Source organism: Coptis chinensis, chromosome 2 (assembly GCF_015680905.1).
Source record: "Coptis chinensis isolate HL-2020 chromosome 2, ASM1568090v1, whole genome shotgun sequence".
Taxonomy (NCBI): domain Eukaryota; kingdom Viridiplantae; phylum Streptophyta; class Magnoliopsida; order Ranunculales; family Ranunculaceae; genus Coptis; species Coptis chinensis.
The window spans coordinates 65,824,402-65,840,007 of record NC_141457.1 but is presented as its reverse complement, the minus strand read 5'-3'; the positions used below and the strand labels follow the sequence as shown (position 1 = coordinate 65,840,007).

The window sequence follows — 15,606 nt, the reverse complement described above, 5'->3', positions numbered from 1 at the left end:
CAATTTCAACAGCCTTGCTGAGACGTTCATAGCAGAGTTCGTCCACAACAGAAAGAAGTGCGCCGACCTGGAATCCTTGTTACAGCTTAAGCAAGCTCATAGCGAAACGATCCGAGCCTTCCTAGGACATTTTAAGAAGGACCTCCTCTCGTTGGAGTCAGGACTCAGTGACGGTTTTGCAATTTCTGCATTCACAAACGCCCTCTTGGATGACTTCGACCTAGCAGGGTCCTTCATGCGCAACAAGCTAGACACCTCAGCCGACCTGTATCACAGAGTAGACAAATACATCAAGTACGAAGAGTGGATGGCCAAGCGCAAAGGCGAAGAGGTCCTTACATTTAGCAACGAGCCAGACCTTAAGGAAAGCAAACAATATTCAAACAACAACAACAACAAGAAGAGATCCAACGCTAGCAAATCCTCATACACAAAGAGGGAATTCTCCAACTTCTCCAGAACGCCAAGTCAAATCCTGAAGAAAATATATACAACACCATACTTCAAACCCAACATCAACAAGGTGATAGCCATACCAGAGCGTCCATATTGCCATTTCCACAAACTCCCCCACCACGACACCAATGATTGCTGGAGCCTCAAGCATTACCTCCAAGACCTAGTGGAGGAAGACAAATTAAAAGAGTTCTTGCCAGAAAGCGATCTAAGGCCCAAGCTGGATGCCAAACGCTACAGAAGCAGGAGCCGCAGCAATGAATGACTTGCCAACAACAGAAACAAAAGAAGGAGAAGATCAACTCAACGATCTAACTCTCCAGGTCGGTCAAGGCACAATAGGAGACAACACTCCTCCAACCAAGATGAGGAAAAAGTAATCAACATGATTACAGACACCTCGAACGACGAAATCTTAGGTTGGGAGAAGCATAGAAAAGTGGGAGCAATCCAAGAAATTTATCACCTCTCACACAAAGCCGAGATGATCAACCCCACTGACCCCAAGAGGATAACAACAATTTCATTCACAAAAGAAGATCTAGACAAGGTGTGCCTACCTCACAATGATGCCTTGGTAGTGCATGTCAAAATCAACGGTTGGACAGTCAAAAGAGTCCTCATCGATCCAGGGAGCTCATGCGACATACTGTTCTATCAAACATATAAGGATATGCACCTGCCGGACTCGGTGATGATATAATCCAATACACCGCTCTATGGGTTCAACGGAGATCATACAGATGCCATCGAAGACGTAATCCTACCAGTCTCCATTGGCGAAAAAGAGGACATGGTCAAAACTTCAACACGCTTCAGTGTGATCGATGTCAGGTCGTCCTACACTGCCATTCTAGGTCGCCGTTGGATTCACAAAATCCAAGCAATTCCATCAACCCTACACCAGGTCCTACGATATCCTAGTCCCTGAGGCATCATGGAGCTCAGAAGCAACCAACTAGAAGCTCACCGATGCAATCAGGTCAACACTACGACCTCACCTAAGCCTTAGGTCGTCGAAGCCAAGGATGTCCCAAAAAGGTAGGATCCTCAAACATCCAGCCCTCTAGCAATGACATCAGAAAAGCTCACAGGAAAACAAACTCAGATAGAACCAGGAGAAAAAGCCAACTTGGGCACAACTGATTACCCAAAATTTGTTTATGTAGGGGCTGACTTAGACCCCAAGCTCAAGGAGCAGCTTGTCAAATTTCTATCTCTCAATAAAGATGTTTTTGCTTGGTTGTATATCGATATGTCAGGAATCGACCCTCAGGTTGCTTGCCACAAGTTAAATGTAGATCTAACCATCAAGCCTATCAAACAACGACCTAGGAAGCTAGCAATCAAGTTTCAAAAAGCCATCAACGAAGAGATAGAAAAGCTCAAAAATATTGGATTCATCAGAGAAGTCGAGTACCCGACCTGGCTTGCCAACATAGTAGCCGTTCTAAAGAAGAATGGTCAGGTATGACTCTGCATAGATTTCACTAACGTCAACAAGCACTACCCAAAAGACAGCTTCCCCCTACCAAGAATCGGCATAATAGTAGACCAAACTTGCGGCCATGAGCTTTTGTCATTCATGGATACATATAGTGGATACAACCAAATACCACTTGCAGTAGAAGATCAGGAAAAGACGTCCTTCATAACCGAGCAAGGTACGTTCTGCTATAACATCTTACCTTTTGGCTTGAAAAACGATAGAGCGACCTACCAAAGACTTGTCACCAAAATGTTCAAAGACTTGCTAGGAGACACTATGGAGGTCTACATAGACGACATGGTGGTCAAAAGCGAAAAGGCAGGTGATCACATCTCCCACCTACAAGAGGCCTTTGAACGACTTTGCTAAAACAAGATGAAGCTCAACCCAGTCAAATGCGTATTTGGAGTAGCCTCAGGGAAATTCGTAGGTTACCTCGTCTCACAAAGACGCATTGAAGCAAACCCAGAACATATACGAGTTCTCCTTGAAATGCCAGAACCAACAACAAAGCAACAAATCCACAAGTTATCTGGCATGGTTTCAGCCCTCAATAGGTTCATCTCAAGAGCATCTGACAAATGCAGACCATTCCTGCAAATACTTAAAAAGGGAGCAACATTCACTTGGACAGACGAGTGCCATAAAGCCTTCACCAACCTGAAAGCCTATTTATCAACTCCACCCGTCCTGTCCAAATCAGAAGAAGGAGAAACACTAGGGCTATACCTGGCAACTTCTGACTTCACAATCAGCTCAGTTCTCTTTTGCGAGCATGATGGAGTCGAAAAGCCGGTCTACTTCACCAGCAAGACGTTGGCAGATGCATAAAAGCACTACTCTCCGATGGAGAAAGCAATGCTTTCTTTACTCTACTCAGCTTGGAAGTTCCGACCTTACTTCCAATCTCACAACATCAAGGTCATCACTGACGTACCCATTAAACAGGTATTGAGTTTTAACAACAAAATAGCCCGCATGGCCAAATGGGCTGAAGAACTCGGAGAACATCACATCGAGTTCGTTTCCAGAACGACTCGCAAAGGCCAGGTCATTGCTGATTTCTTGGTAGATTTCCCCGTCAAAGACATCAACTGGGAACCCGAGCCAATCACTTCACTCCATCAACAAGCCACCTCAAACACATAGCACCTCCACGTAGATGGCGCATGCAATAACAGTGGTAGTGGACTGGGGGCTGTATTAACTTCACCAGAGGGAGCCCAGCTACAGAAATCAATCAAAATCGATTTTGCAATGTCCAACAACGAAGCAGAATACGAAGCATTGATAACAGGCCTCCGAATGACACAATAAGTACAAGTCTTAATGCTTAAAGCTTACAATGATTCTGAGCTAATCGTCAAGCAGATCATCAAAGAATATGTCATGAACGGAGCAAACTTTGCAAAGTATGCTTAAGTCGTTTATGACATAATCAGCTCGTTCAAAACATTCTCCTTAGACCATATTCCTCGAGAGGACACCAAACATGCAGACAGCTTGACTTTCCTAGCCACCAAAACACAAGAGGCATGTCCGACCACAGTCTACATTGACATTCTGGAACAACCTGCTTACCAGAAAGAAAATATCAACAGCTTCACAGATTTCCAACCCTCATCCGAAAAAGAGATCAATTAATCTTGGATGGGCCCATTCCTCAAGTTCATCTTACATGATGAGATCCCATCAGAAACATAGCATGCTCGTGCAATACAATTCCGAGCCCCAAGATACACAGTGATCAAAGGAAGGCTATTCCGCAAATCAGCAGGAGGACCACTCCTAAGGTGCATAACTCCAAGGGAGGGACAACTCATTTTTGACGAAATCCACAAAGGTGAATGTGGCAACCACACAGGAGCAAGATCACTGGCACACAAAGCAATCGCCCAAGGGTATTATTGGCCAGGCATGCATATCGAGGCAAAAAGGTATGTTCTTAAATGCATCCAATGTCAAACTTTTGGCCACAATCACCTAAGTCCAGCAAGGGAATTGATCAACATAGCTAGCCTATGGTCGTTCCACATGTGGGGGCTAAACATTATGGGACCGTTCATCCTGCAAAAGAAATCAGGGCTCAAATACATCCTAGCAGCCACAGATTACTTTACCAAGTGGGTTGAAGCAATCCCACTAGTCCAAGTCAAGGAAGTCAACGTAATCAACTTCATCTGGACTAATATCATCACTAGATTTGGTCTACCCCACACTCTAGTCATGGACAACGGAACACAATTTGCTGGCACACAAGTCAAGGATTTTCTACAAAAATGGCGCATCACTCAAGTATTTTCTACACCTAGATATGCACAAAACAATGGCCAAGCAGAGGCCACCAACAAGACCATCAAAGAAAACCTCTGAAAAAAGCTGGAGAGCAAGAAAAACCAATGGCCAAAGTAACTCGAAAACATTCTATGTGCATACAGAACAACAGCCAGATCCAGTACAAATGAGTCTCCTTTCACACTTTGCTTTGGAACGGAAGCAGTGATACCATCAGAACTCACAATCACAACTACATGTTCTGACATTGTTAAATCAGGAGTCAATGGCAACATCTTGGCAAAAGAAGTTGATCTCCTAGAAGAACGTAGAGAAACTGCCGTAATATCCTTAGCTCAGTACCACCAAACAATCCAGCGTTCTTATAACAAGAAGGTCTTCCTAAGATCTTTCCAAGCTGGCGACCTAGTCCTCAAAAAGGCTTTAGCACCAGCCAAGCTCGACCCAACATGGGAGGGCCCCTACATTGTTGACAAAGTCGTTGGAAATGGCGCATATTAGATCAAAACCCAGCTCGGTGATAGGCTTCCCCGACCTTGGAATATAGCTCTCTTCAAGCGCTTTTATCAATAAGTTTTTCTCCAAGTACATAAGTCAATATGAATGAAATCTCATCAACATTGTGAGTGCAACTATCATTTTTGCATTACATGAGCACCTTGCATTTCACACTACGCAGCCTGATAAATGTAAAAAGATAAAGTTTACCTACGAAATGAACGATAAAACTCAAAACGTAAGTAAACTAAAACTTATTTTACTAATTGCTATCAAGTTTTCTACTCTCAATTCTATCGAAATAGAGTGGAGTAACAAATTCATTCCACTCCTAGTTCTTTAGCATGGAATGATTTCGTAGTTAACTAATCGGTCTTATGTCTAGTAAGAGATTTACGAGGGGAATTCTATACTACGGGGTAGATTCAATTGACAAGTTACGAATAACGAAATGCTCTGAAATCTTGAAATGTGAATCTAGATAAAGAATTAGAGGGAAGTGAATCCACCTCGAATCCAACTTAATCACCTAGCATAGACTGTTGTAATCCAATTCTTACGTTCTTACGGTAAGAATTGCTTGCTCGTTCTAATCCCTAATTAGCATGACATTTCTGCCAATTATAACTTGTAGCATGTGAGGTCGTCCCACCCATTCTCATGGCTAAACACGACCTTCTAGAATGGAATAGACTCTACAACGACTCTACACTATATCAACTAAGTTTTCATCAAGGCTTCATCAACCCATCTAATGGAGGTTTTAGCCTTGATTCATCAAACCATTATTTCTCATTGAATTATAACTAAACATCATACCAAAATTCTAACTTGGCTAATTTAACTAACAATACTTCAATCTAATTTAACAACTCAGAAATGATACTCAACAAGAATTAAAATTAGATCTATAAATTGAAATGACAAAATTGAAATTGACAAACTAGCTATTTTATTTATCAAACTAATGAAGAACAATGATTCTAAAGATTAATCTAAAACAAGAATTAAAATGAACTAAACTTAATTTTATTTAATGAAAACTAGATCTAGAATTATCTATAGTTTTAGGTCTAACTAGCTACCATTAACAAAGAGCTAAGCTTTTATTTTTATATGTTTTAGATCCAAAAATCGTGCATGGGCTTGGAGCCATGTTTTGGGCCAGAGAATCAGGCCCAAAAACCAATTCTTTTAGTTCAAAAAGGCCTCTTCAGCTGTAGTTGGCTTCGACAGACTTTTCGTCCACTTCTACTCCTCTGATTGGGCCAAGGCTTGAACCATTGGAAAGCTCTTTTTGAGCCGGTCGTTTTGACATAAGGTAGACCCAATTCCAAGGTCTGAGTCCAAAGTTACGACCTTCAGAAGTTCTGCTGACTTTGTGTGTTATTTCTGCCCGCGTTGACTTTGACTTTTCATCTTTGACCGGGCTTTAGAAAGGCTTTGTCTTCTTGAATCTTGGCCTTTAATCACATAACTCCTTAGCAACCAACCATTGCTCCTTTATCTCATCAAAGTGGCACATTTCTGCACATAATTGACTTTGAAGCCTGAAACGCATAAAAACACGTAATCAGTATTAACTCTTAATTATTACTCACATAATTGGTCTAAAAGTATGACTGTTACAGGGTTAAAACTACAGTTTTGGGCTCTTATCAAACCACCCCGAAACAGTATTTTGCTTGTCCTCAAGCAAATATGAGAAATTAGAATAAGTGACCAAAAATAGAGTTCTAACTACTCTCGTTTCGCTGAGTGCGATTGCATTGACCATATGCAACAAGGCCTTAAACCACTAGGAATTCCCTAGTGGACGAGTTATAGCCTCGTGAGAGTTTTCCAATGAAGGTACTCACAAACTTCATCTATACTACAACGACTAAGAAATAAAACTATTGTTTCCTCATTCATGTCTCAACTATCTATATATCTCACTAACAAATGAATAAGAATAACCAAGTGAAAAACCTAAACTAATATATGCATAATAATCAATCATCTATGATACAAATATATATACTATGAGTAATACTATGAAATGCCTAGCGGGTTAAGTTTAAAACTTCGAATAAGCGTTCTTAAGTAGGTTCTTACATAAATGTCAAGACAAAAACCACTCTGATTTTTCCGCTCAAGTTTCGCTGCTCTAGTGTGGAGTGGGCACACTTTACCTTACAATCTCAATGACAAACAAGGAAGCCGGAGTCGATCAAACACATCTGCCACTTACTATCACACTAACATATTCCTAATTGAGCTAGAGGTCTTTATTAGGTGTTGCGGGGATTATGAGATGGTTTAAGAAGGAAGAAAATGGATATTCAAAAGGACAAGTCTGAGATAATAGAGTCTTCACATTATGTAACTTAGAGAAAACCTTGTTATTTTCTTTTGCTTCTATACTTTGTTTTCATCCTTAGCCATATTTTTCTTTTTCTTTTCTTTGGCTTTTGACTCCCTTTTATTCTATTTTTGGAGTTTTTACTTATTTCTATTTTTCTTTTTCTTTTCATTGGATGGAAACTTCTTTTCTTTTTTCTGAAGCAACTAACTAATTTTTGTTTACACAGGTTTTTCTCTTCTTCTTTCTTCACTCATTCTATTCTCAGACTTATTCTAGATTGGGTAAGTTGAATTTTTTATTTTGTTTTGTTTTTGTAACAGGGTAAAGGAATTGTGGTTTATGGAAGGCTAAAAGAAAGGCTCGGAGGGCTTACTAGCGGAAAATAATTCATAGGTTTGAATTTCTGGCTATATCGATCCAAAGAGGGCCTAAATTCTCGCTTTAGGATATGGCATAGTGATCAAGCAAGTGGACGTGTGATTTCTCTATCCGGATTTTACTTCTCCCTTGTGTCATTTCTCAAATGTTTAAATCATATAAGGCTTTAGGCTATATTCTCACGATTTGTAGAATAAGTACTCTAGCCTAGATTTCAGAAACTTACTGCTAACAATCATAGATACTCATGTAATATATTTATAGATAGATGCAAAGATTATTACCTACATATTAACCTAAGTTTCTAACAATTATTCTGATGCAAAAGCTACGTGAGACTTCTAGATTGTTAAGAGCATAGAGAAAGAAAACAATACCAATATTCCTAAGTGTATAGCATAAACTTATTTATTTATATTTTTGAAATTTTTAACTTGAAAACAAATGCATATTATATATATCTATATCCTAACAGATGCCTTAATTACACGTGTTTCTATGCCCCCAACAAGAAGCATGCTTTGTCCTCAAAGCATTTAAATAAAGAGGGTAGAAAAATACCATGGAAACGCGTGAAATTCTGGAACATCTGCAAAACAAGGTTAGAACATACTAATATAGGAAATAAAAAAAATGACGCAACTCTGTAAGAGTTCCACCCATTATGGGGTTAACAGAATTAAATTGCTTGGGACATAAGCAGACACTAACTGAAACTAAAAACTTACCTCCACTCCAACGTTTACTCGTCATCCTCCTCTTCTATAAAGAAGTGAGGTTCCTTCGCATCCTGCCATGCCATAACAACTTGCCACGCCTTTCGTCTTGTATCATCAACCATTGCTAACCTCTCGAGTGTTACTTGGTCTGATGGGGTGTAAGGGGCAACCAAATGTGGTTGCACCTGCCATCCCGGCCAAGTCATGGCTCGGAATGATCTGACCACGCGATTGGTGGGTCTCATGATTTCAACCTTTTTCTAATCCGTGAACTGGGTATAGAATTCCGGTAAGCAACTGCGCATAATGCGGCCAACCAAGACAGGCATAAGAAGATACTTATGCCTCATGGTATGGGCTCTTTTAAGAGTAGCCACTAAAACTCGGGGAATGTCATATCGGCGACATCCCTCAGCTAAAGCAAGGAAAACGTCACCAGCGGTGCTATTGGCAGAAGTAAACTTCCATTCCCCTAAAATATTCATCATGATGAATAACATGATTGTGCCAACATTCAGCGATAGGCTACCCAAGGCTATGTTATATTGGTCTTGGTCCATGACATGAAATACCCCTCCCCCATAATACTCATGGAAATATGCATATTCATAAAGGTATGAGTTATCGGTCATATACCCCCACATGTGCATAGGGTCAGGCAATGGCAATCCCGAAACCAAAGCTACCAAATTCTTATTGAATTCCCTAGTCCTGTCATTAATTGCAAGGGAGAATTTCTGTTCTCCTTCTTGGTTACAATAGAATGTAATATGATTATAGAAAAATTCAGTTAGCTGAGGTGAAAAAGAATCGTCATCACTCACCAGAAGATGCCGCCATCCTCTTGCACGATCCGCTCGCGGAACGATGCTCCATAGGTATCGGTTCCCATCAAGTCTTCGAACGACTGTTCAGGAATGACTATAGGAGATGTCATCTCAAAACTACTCTCTGGAACAGCTCAAAAAATCCTGGAAAAATCCTCAGAAAATTGGAAATTTCTTTGTTTACTGGAGGTCGGTAGCGCCAGCGCTTCGGGGTGTTTTGGAGTTACAGGTTGTGTGCGCGAGTCGCTCAACTTAAGCGCCAGCGCTTCGGGTGTTTTTGGAGTTATAGGTTGTGGGCACGAGTCGCCCTCAACTTGAAGCGCAGTCGCCTCGAGTAAAATTTCTGGCGGTGTATAGGGGCGGTGTCTTCTTGAAAGCCTTGAATGCGCTCGTAGAATCTTTGAAGCGAAGTTTAAGAGGAAAAAGAAGGAAAAGCTTGGAGTGAAAGGTGAGGGATGATGGTGGGGTGTAGTGTGGTTTGTGAGTGTAGATTGAAGGTAGTTTAAATAGGTTATGAGCTTCCAAAACGAATCGGCAAGTTGCCAAATTGTTTAAGGCATTTTCTGGAAATAGAAAAATTCCAAACCCGAAAATGGAAACAAACCATATTCTTGGTTTTCTAACAACCCTGGTATCTTTTATACTGGATTTAGATAGTAACTTCTAAACTCTCCTAGGTTTCATGCTACCACCACACATATTCATAGATATGCCGATATCGGCTAGATTCTCAACCTTTACTCCAAGACAACTTTACAGAAGATGATCATATAAGGAATTATGCTCGGCATAAATATTACCACCCCCAAACAATTCGGGAAGGTGGAATTAATGATAAAACATGCACAATTTGAAAGTAACCAATTTTATTAAAATAATATTAAATCCAACCAATCTAAAACAACCAAATTAATATTTAAATTTAACTACTGAAATAAAATCCAACTAACAAAACCATAAAATAAATAACGACAAAGTAATATCAGAACAAAACATTCTTCGAAACACCTAGCCGCGTGATGAAGACGGACCCTGAGATGGAGATTGGTCCTGGGATGAAGAATGGCTTCAGCCATCTGTCCTTCGGCGACGACGCTCATACCTCTCAGACTTGTCTGAGCCAGAATCCTCCAAGGTTGGCATGCGACGTAGCATCTCTATTTGAAGCAAGCGCTGTGCTTCCATCTCAGCCTTTAGTACTATATAGTGGTCCTCTTGGCACTGGTGCATAGTCTCCATGTTAGACAAGATATCTTCATGACCGTTTTCGAGCATTTCAACTCTCGTCTGGAGGTTCGTTTGTTTATTTCGAAGTACAATCTGTCTATCTCGGATATCTTCACAAATACCATAAACGCAACGCAAGCCAGTTTGCAGTACTTGCATGCGTTCTAAATTAGAACTACAACTATCTAATGCATCTTCATCCAGACATGTCATATCCTCCCTTTCATCCTCCAACTCAACCACATCACCTTCCGACAATTGCCAAGTCTTTTGGATGCACTCAGCATAAATAGTTGCATTTGAATGCAACTTGATCATAATAGGGGCAGATTTTGTGACAACTCTAAATGAGAGCATGATCTTAGTGATCAATACGGGAAGAGGCGCAATGCTCTTTCCCACTCCTCTAATCACCTTAAAAATTAAATCGAGGATGCAGAAATTATACTTATTCATTTGCAAAATCCAGAGAACGTGCAGACATTGCAGACCGATGTCGCTGACTTTTTCTTTCCCGAGGACGTTCCTACCAATCCACTGAGCTACAGCTAGTTGATTGGTTCTCAGGGTTGCCTGGCGGACACAATGAGAACTCGTATTGTATTCACCCTCCACGACATTATCTTTCATCAAAGCAGGAACTCCAGTATACTGGGATTCCTGAATGCTCGTTTCTAGGTTGCTTTTCGTACGTAGCGCCCTAACGCCTTAGCCCCGAATGGCTTGTCGTGTTACTTCCTTTCTCGTTCCTGCTACCATAATGAAAATTCTATCCCCCCTCAAATTCTCGCTTCTTATAAAACTGTTCTACCAAATCAAAGTGGTAGAACTCCTCAGTCGAGTACCAGAGTCCATTCCAATCCCTCCTAATCATCTCCGCCGCGTAGAATGGTGCGAAACGGTCGGGCCTAAATGCTTGTTCCGGCAAAATTCTTCGTCGTAGCGCCATTGAAGTTTTTGAAACAACCAATGGTTTTGTAGACGGTAGAGGAAACGAGTTTGATGTAAAACAACCTAAAACACTGGTGGTGGCGATGGTGGGTACGGTGGCAGGTTGGAAGCTTGAATTGGTGGCTGTTTTCGGTGGTTTTTGGTGATTTAACTTGGTGGAGGTGGTGGTGGAAAGATTTTAGAGAAGATTTGAAGTTGATTTGAACTGTGGGCGTGGGTTTAATTAGGTTCCTTTTTAATTTTTGGTTTTAGGTTTTGAATTTTTTTTTTTTGTTTCTTAATGGCGGTTTGAGAAGATGAAGTCACGACTGTTGGTGTAGAGCAAGGGGCGCAGGTGCGCGCGAGTTGGGCCCAAGCCCAATTTTCAATATTTCGACTTTTGTCGATTTTTAGCGCAACTTCAAACTAAATTTGCCGCTTTGTTACCGGCCCGATTTTTGCGAATGAGATATGAAAATGATCAGGAGAGAATTTCCAATCCAATGATCCATAAAACACTCTATTCCGACCGTGGATGACATATAAGATAGTAGAAAATGCCTCGAAGTGCGTGCATGACGTAAGTTATGCGAACGAATGAACTCTAAATTTATAGATAATATCAACCCGAATCGAAATACAATTAAACGGCCTAAGCAACTCTAATGGGACCTAAAACATTCTAGGATGGAAACACGAAGACCCCACCCCCAAACAAATTTTTTACAACAGAGTTTAGAAAATTTGTTTTTTTTTTTTTTGTTTTTGTTTTGTTTTGTTTTTTTTTTTATCAATTTTATAAGGAAAAACAATAAGCAATAAGGAAATAATTCACCCCATAGAGAAACATGCCTAAAAAATCTGAGAAAACATGCAAGAGTGAAAAACGTGAATTATGTTAAACGTGGACTTAGGATTCGGTACTTACAGCCACACACTCCATAGGGAGGGCCCGGTTACCTTAATGGTGCACTCACCAATATATGGAAATGAAAGGAAAAGCACCAAACACAAAAAATTGAGTCATTTATAGTCAGATACTCGAGACTTTATCTAAACATATGTATGAACATGCAGTTTATCATATATCAACAACCGAAATAGTTGTGGATCATTCCATAAATAAATATCACAGAAAACATATCCAAACACAATCAAGCACCAAGATTTCCTATGACGCAACCTAGTGAACTGAAAGCAAAGTCGGATAGACCTATAACGTAACCTAGCATGCACCTTCTTTTTCATCTTTGAACGAGAGGGTGTCCTAGTAAATAAGTGTGGAAAAGTGAATGGTTGTGGAAGATATTGTGGATATGGATAAGTTGTAGAAGGAAAGCATGTAAACAATGAGGATGTGGGTTAAGCACAAAACTCATTAATGGTGTAGGTAGGGATTGTCTCAAGTATGAAAATGAAGGTGTCAAATGGTTTGTCCTTCTGAAGTATTTGTTTACTAGGTGGATTTAAAAAATTATGAAGTACAGGAGAAACAAAAGGATCGAGTGCAAACTTGAGATTCCTTTGAAAGGGTGGAAGGAGGGGAGTCGAGGTGGATGTTGTGCAAAGTAGTTCTTGATAGGGTGAATCATCACCTGCTCTAAGAAACTTATCGAATTTCTCATCTAGATTGGTCATATCCACATTACTATGGTAGTCCTCTATATCTTTGAGAAAGTCATCTATCTCGTCCTCATCCATAATATGTGTATCGACTAGTGTAGGGATGAAAATGTTGGAGTCTGAACTTCCAAAGGAAAGAAATTTGGGCATATGATTATCAGGGAACGTGTTGTTGAAATAATCTCGAGCGAAGCTCTCGATCATGCTAACCTCTCCATCCATAGACGAATCGGGTAAATGTGTCTTTGTTTTAAAAACATTTACTTCAACAAAAGATGGCCAAAAGACATGGACATCGAAACCATCGCGACAATTAATGGCGCATTGGCGGTTGCCGGGAAAGGGCGCCCTAAGATAATCGGGACAGAGTCGTTAGTGACTTCTGTATCGAGGATGACAAAATCAGCCGGATAGTAAAAATCCTGAACTTTACCAAAGACATTTTCGACCACACCCTTAGGATACTTAATAGACCGATCGACTAATTGCAACGTCATTTTAGTGGGTTGCATCTCGTCTAGACCTATTTGTCTATACAAATAAAATGGGAGTAAGTTAACACTAGCCCCCAGGTCTAATAACGCGGTTGTCGTATAGGAATCTCCTAAGGTGCATTATCTGATGGGGGCGACCGTGGTCCTTATACTTAACAATTCCATTATGTTGAGATAGAGTTGGGAATTATTACGTTTAGAAAGCGTCTTTAGGTATGTTGGTCTTACGCCTAGTAGTGCACAACTCCTTAAGAAACTTAAGCGTGGTTAGGTAGCTTTTAATAGCTTCGAGAAAAGGAAGGTTTATCGTTAGATTTTTGAAAATGTTCCTAATCTCCTCAAAGTTTGTATCCCTGGTTAGCATGGCTAATTTCGAGGGAACGGTGGTTTAAGCTCTATATTTAGCGTATGGCTCGACTTGATGTGTAACCTTGGCTTTCTGTTTCTTAGGTTGTGGTTTAACTGGTACCTCTACAGTGGTAGGCTCTTCAGTTTCTATTTCGGTATCTAGTTCGATATCCGGTGTAGGGAGTACTGATGGGGTAACTATAGGCATTGTTACTTTGTTATCAACCACTCTTCCAGAACGGAGAGTGGTGATGGCATTTAGGTCACCTACGATTGTAGTTTCCGAACTAGTATTACCATTTACCTCAAAGGTCGTGTTTTGCTTGTTTTAGGGTTTGGTATCGCTTTTCTGGAAACACTTTTTTGGTTGGGCTTTCTCTTGGGCTAACCGCTGTTGTATGCCCCGATTTATGGATTGTAAGATCTGTTGGTTTGATTGAGTCATTGTTTGGAAAAGTTGTTGGGTAACCTGTATAAAGGCGTCGATACGATCCGGTTGTGTAGGTGTAGTAGTCACAGGTGGTGTGACTGGAACTATCTCACGTTGATTATTTATGGGTGGGTTGTGATAGTTACTATTGTTAACCGGAACGATACCTCTATTGGTATTATAACTATTATAATTACCCTAACCTTGTGTTTGACCTTGTCGTGGTTGCGCTTGGTTGTTATAATTATTATAATTCCCCTGACCTTGTGTTTGTCCTTGCCTAGGTGGAGCTTGGTTATAATTGTTTGCTTGCCTAACATTTTGGTTATTAAACCCTGGAGGTGTAACTTGTTGATTGTTTCGCCAACTGAAGTTGGGATTTTGTCTCCATGGGGCATTAGGAATAGGATAGCTATTAATGGAGCAAACATTATCTTGCTCTGATTGTTTTTGTTCATAGGCGAGAGGACAATAGGAGTCAGGGTGCTCAGGACTCAAACAGAAATTACCTAGGTTGGAGTTTACATTCATGACGGGGATAGGCTTTTGTTGAACAAAAATAGCCTCAACCTTTTTAGTTAGAGATTCGATTAAATTTTTAAGTTCTGGATCGGGTTTCATCTCAAACATACCGGCGGCCTTAACTATTGAAGAAGAACTAGCAGAGTGGGGGATATCATCACTACCCCCCCAATTATTATTGCGCTTAGTTTGATCTTCTAAAAATTTGTAAGCCTCCGAGGCTCCTTTACTTAGGAAACTACCCTCATTCATTATGTTAAGGACTTCTTTATGGTGATGTAGAAGTCTTTTGAAAAAGGCACAAACTAACGTGTCTTTTGCTAGGTTATGGTGTGGACACTCTATAAGCATATCGGTGAAACGATTCCAAGCCTCAAAAAATGATTCATGAGGATTCTGTCGAAAAAAATGAATCTTGGAAAGCATCTCATCCGTCTTTAGGGGTGGGTAAAAATGTTCCATAAACAGCTGAACAAGTTTAGCCCACGAATCCACAGAGTTAGGCGCTTGGGCAGTTAACCAAGACGCTGCCTTATCGGCTAAGGTGAAGGAAAATACCCTCAGTTTAATTTGTTCCGCACCAACCGTAGGATGATGGAATGTTGTAAGGACTTGTTCAATCCTACGTAAACGGGTAACTTACGTGTCTTTTGCAAATCTTACTTAGCCTAATATATATTGATTAGTATAGTGGCTAGCAAGGTATCAATCCTACTCTAAATAACTAAGTGATGATAATAGAGATTCCTAATCTAAATTACTCTAATGGATGCAAGTAAAAGATGTGGCTAAGTAATAATTAATATATGGTTGATTTGATTTGAGATTTAAACTATGCATAAAATAAACTAAATTAAATATATGAATATGAATCAAGAGAGAGAATATCTTGGGAGAGATGAATCCACCAAAATCATAGAATTAGTCTAATAGATCTACCTATCATGCTTAATATAAATCACCAATAGAAACTCACCATACCTACAAACCTGATGCTCATAACCATGATGATAATATGTGGAT

The 15,606-nt window shown here is 40.2% G+C and overlaps 1 non-coding gene across 1 annotated transcript; it reads left to right on the top strand.

Moving 5' to 3' along the window:
• Nucleotides 1-14,905: 14,905 nt before the first annotated feature.
• Nucleotides 14,906-15,009, top strand: LOC147517225 (small nucleolar RNA R71). The gene has a single exon (XR_015214625.1). It is a non-coding gene; the product is annotated as a small nucleolar RNA R71 (small nucleolar RNA).
• Nucleotides 15,010-15,606: the final 597 nt, after the last annotated feature.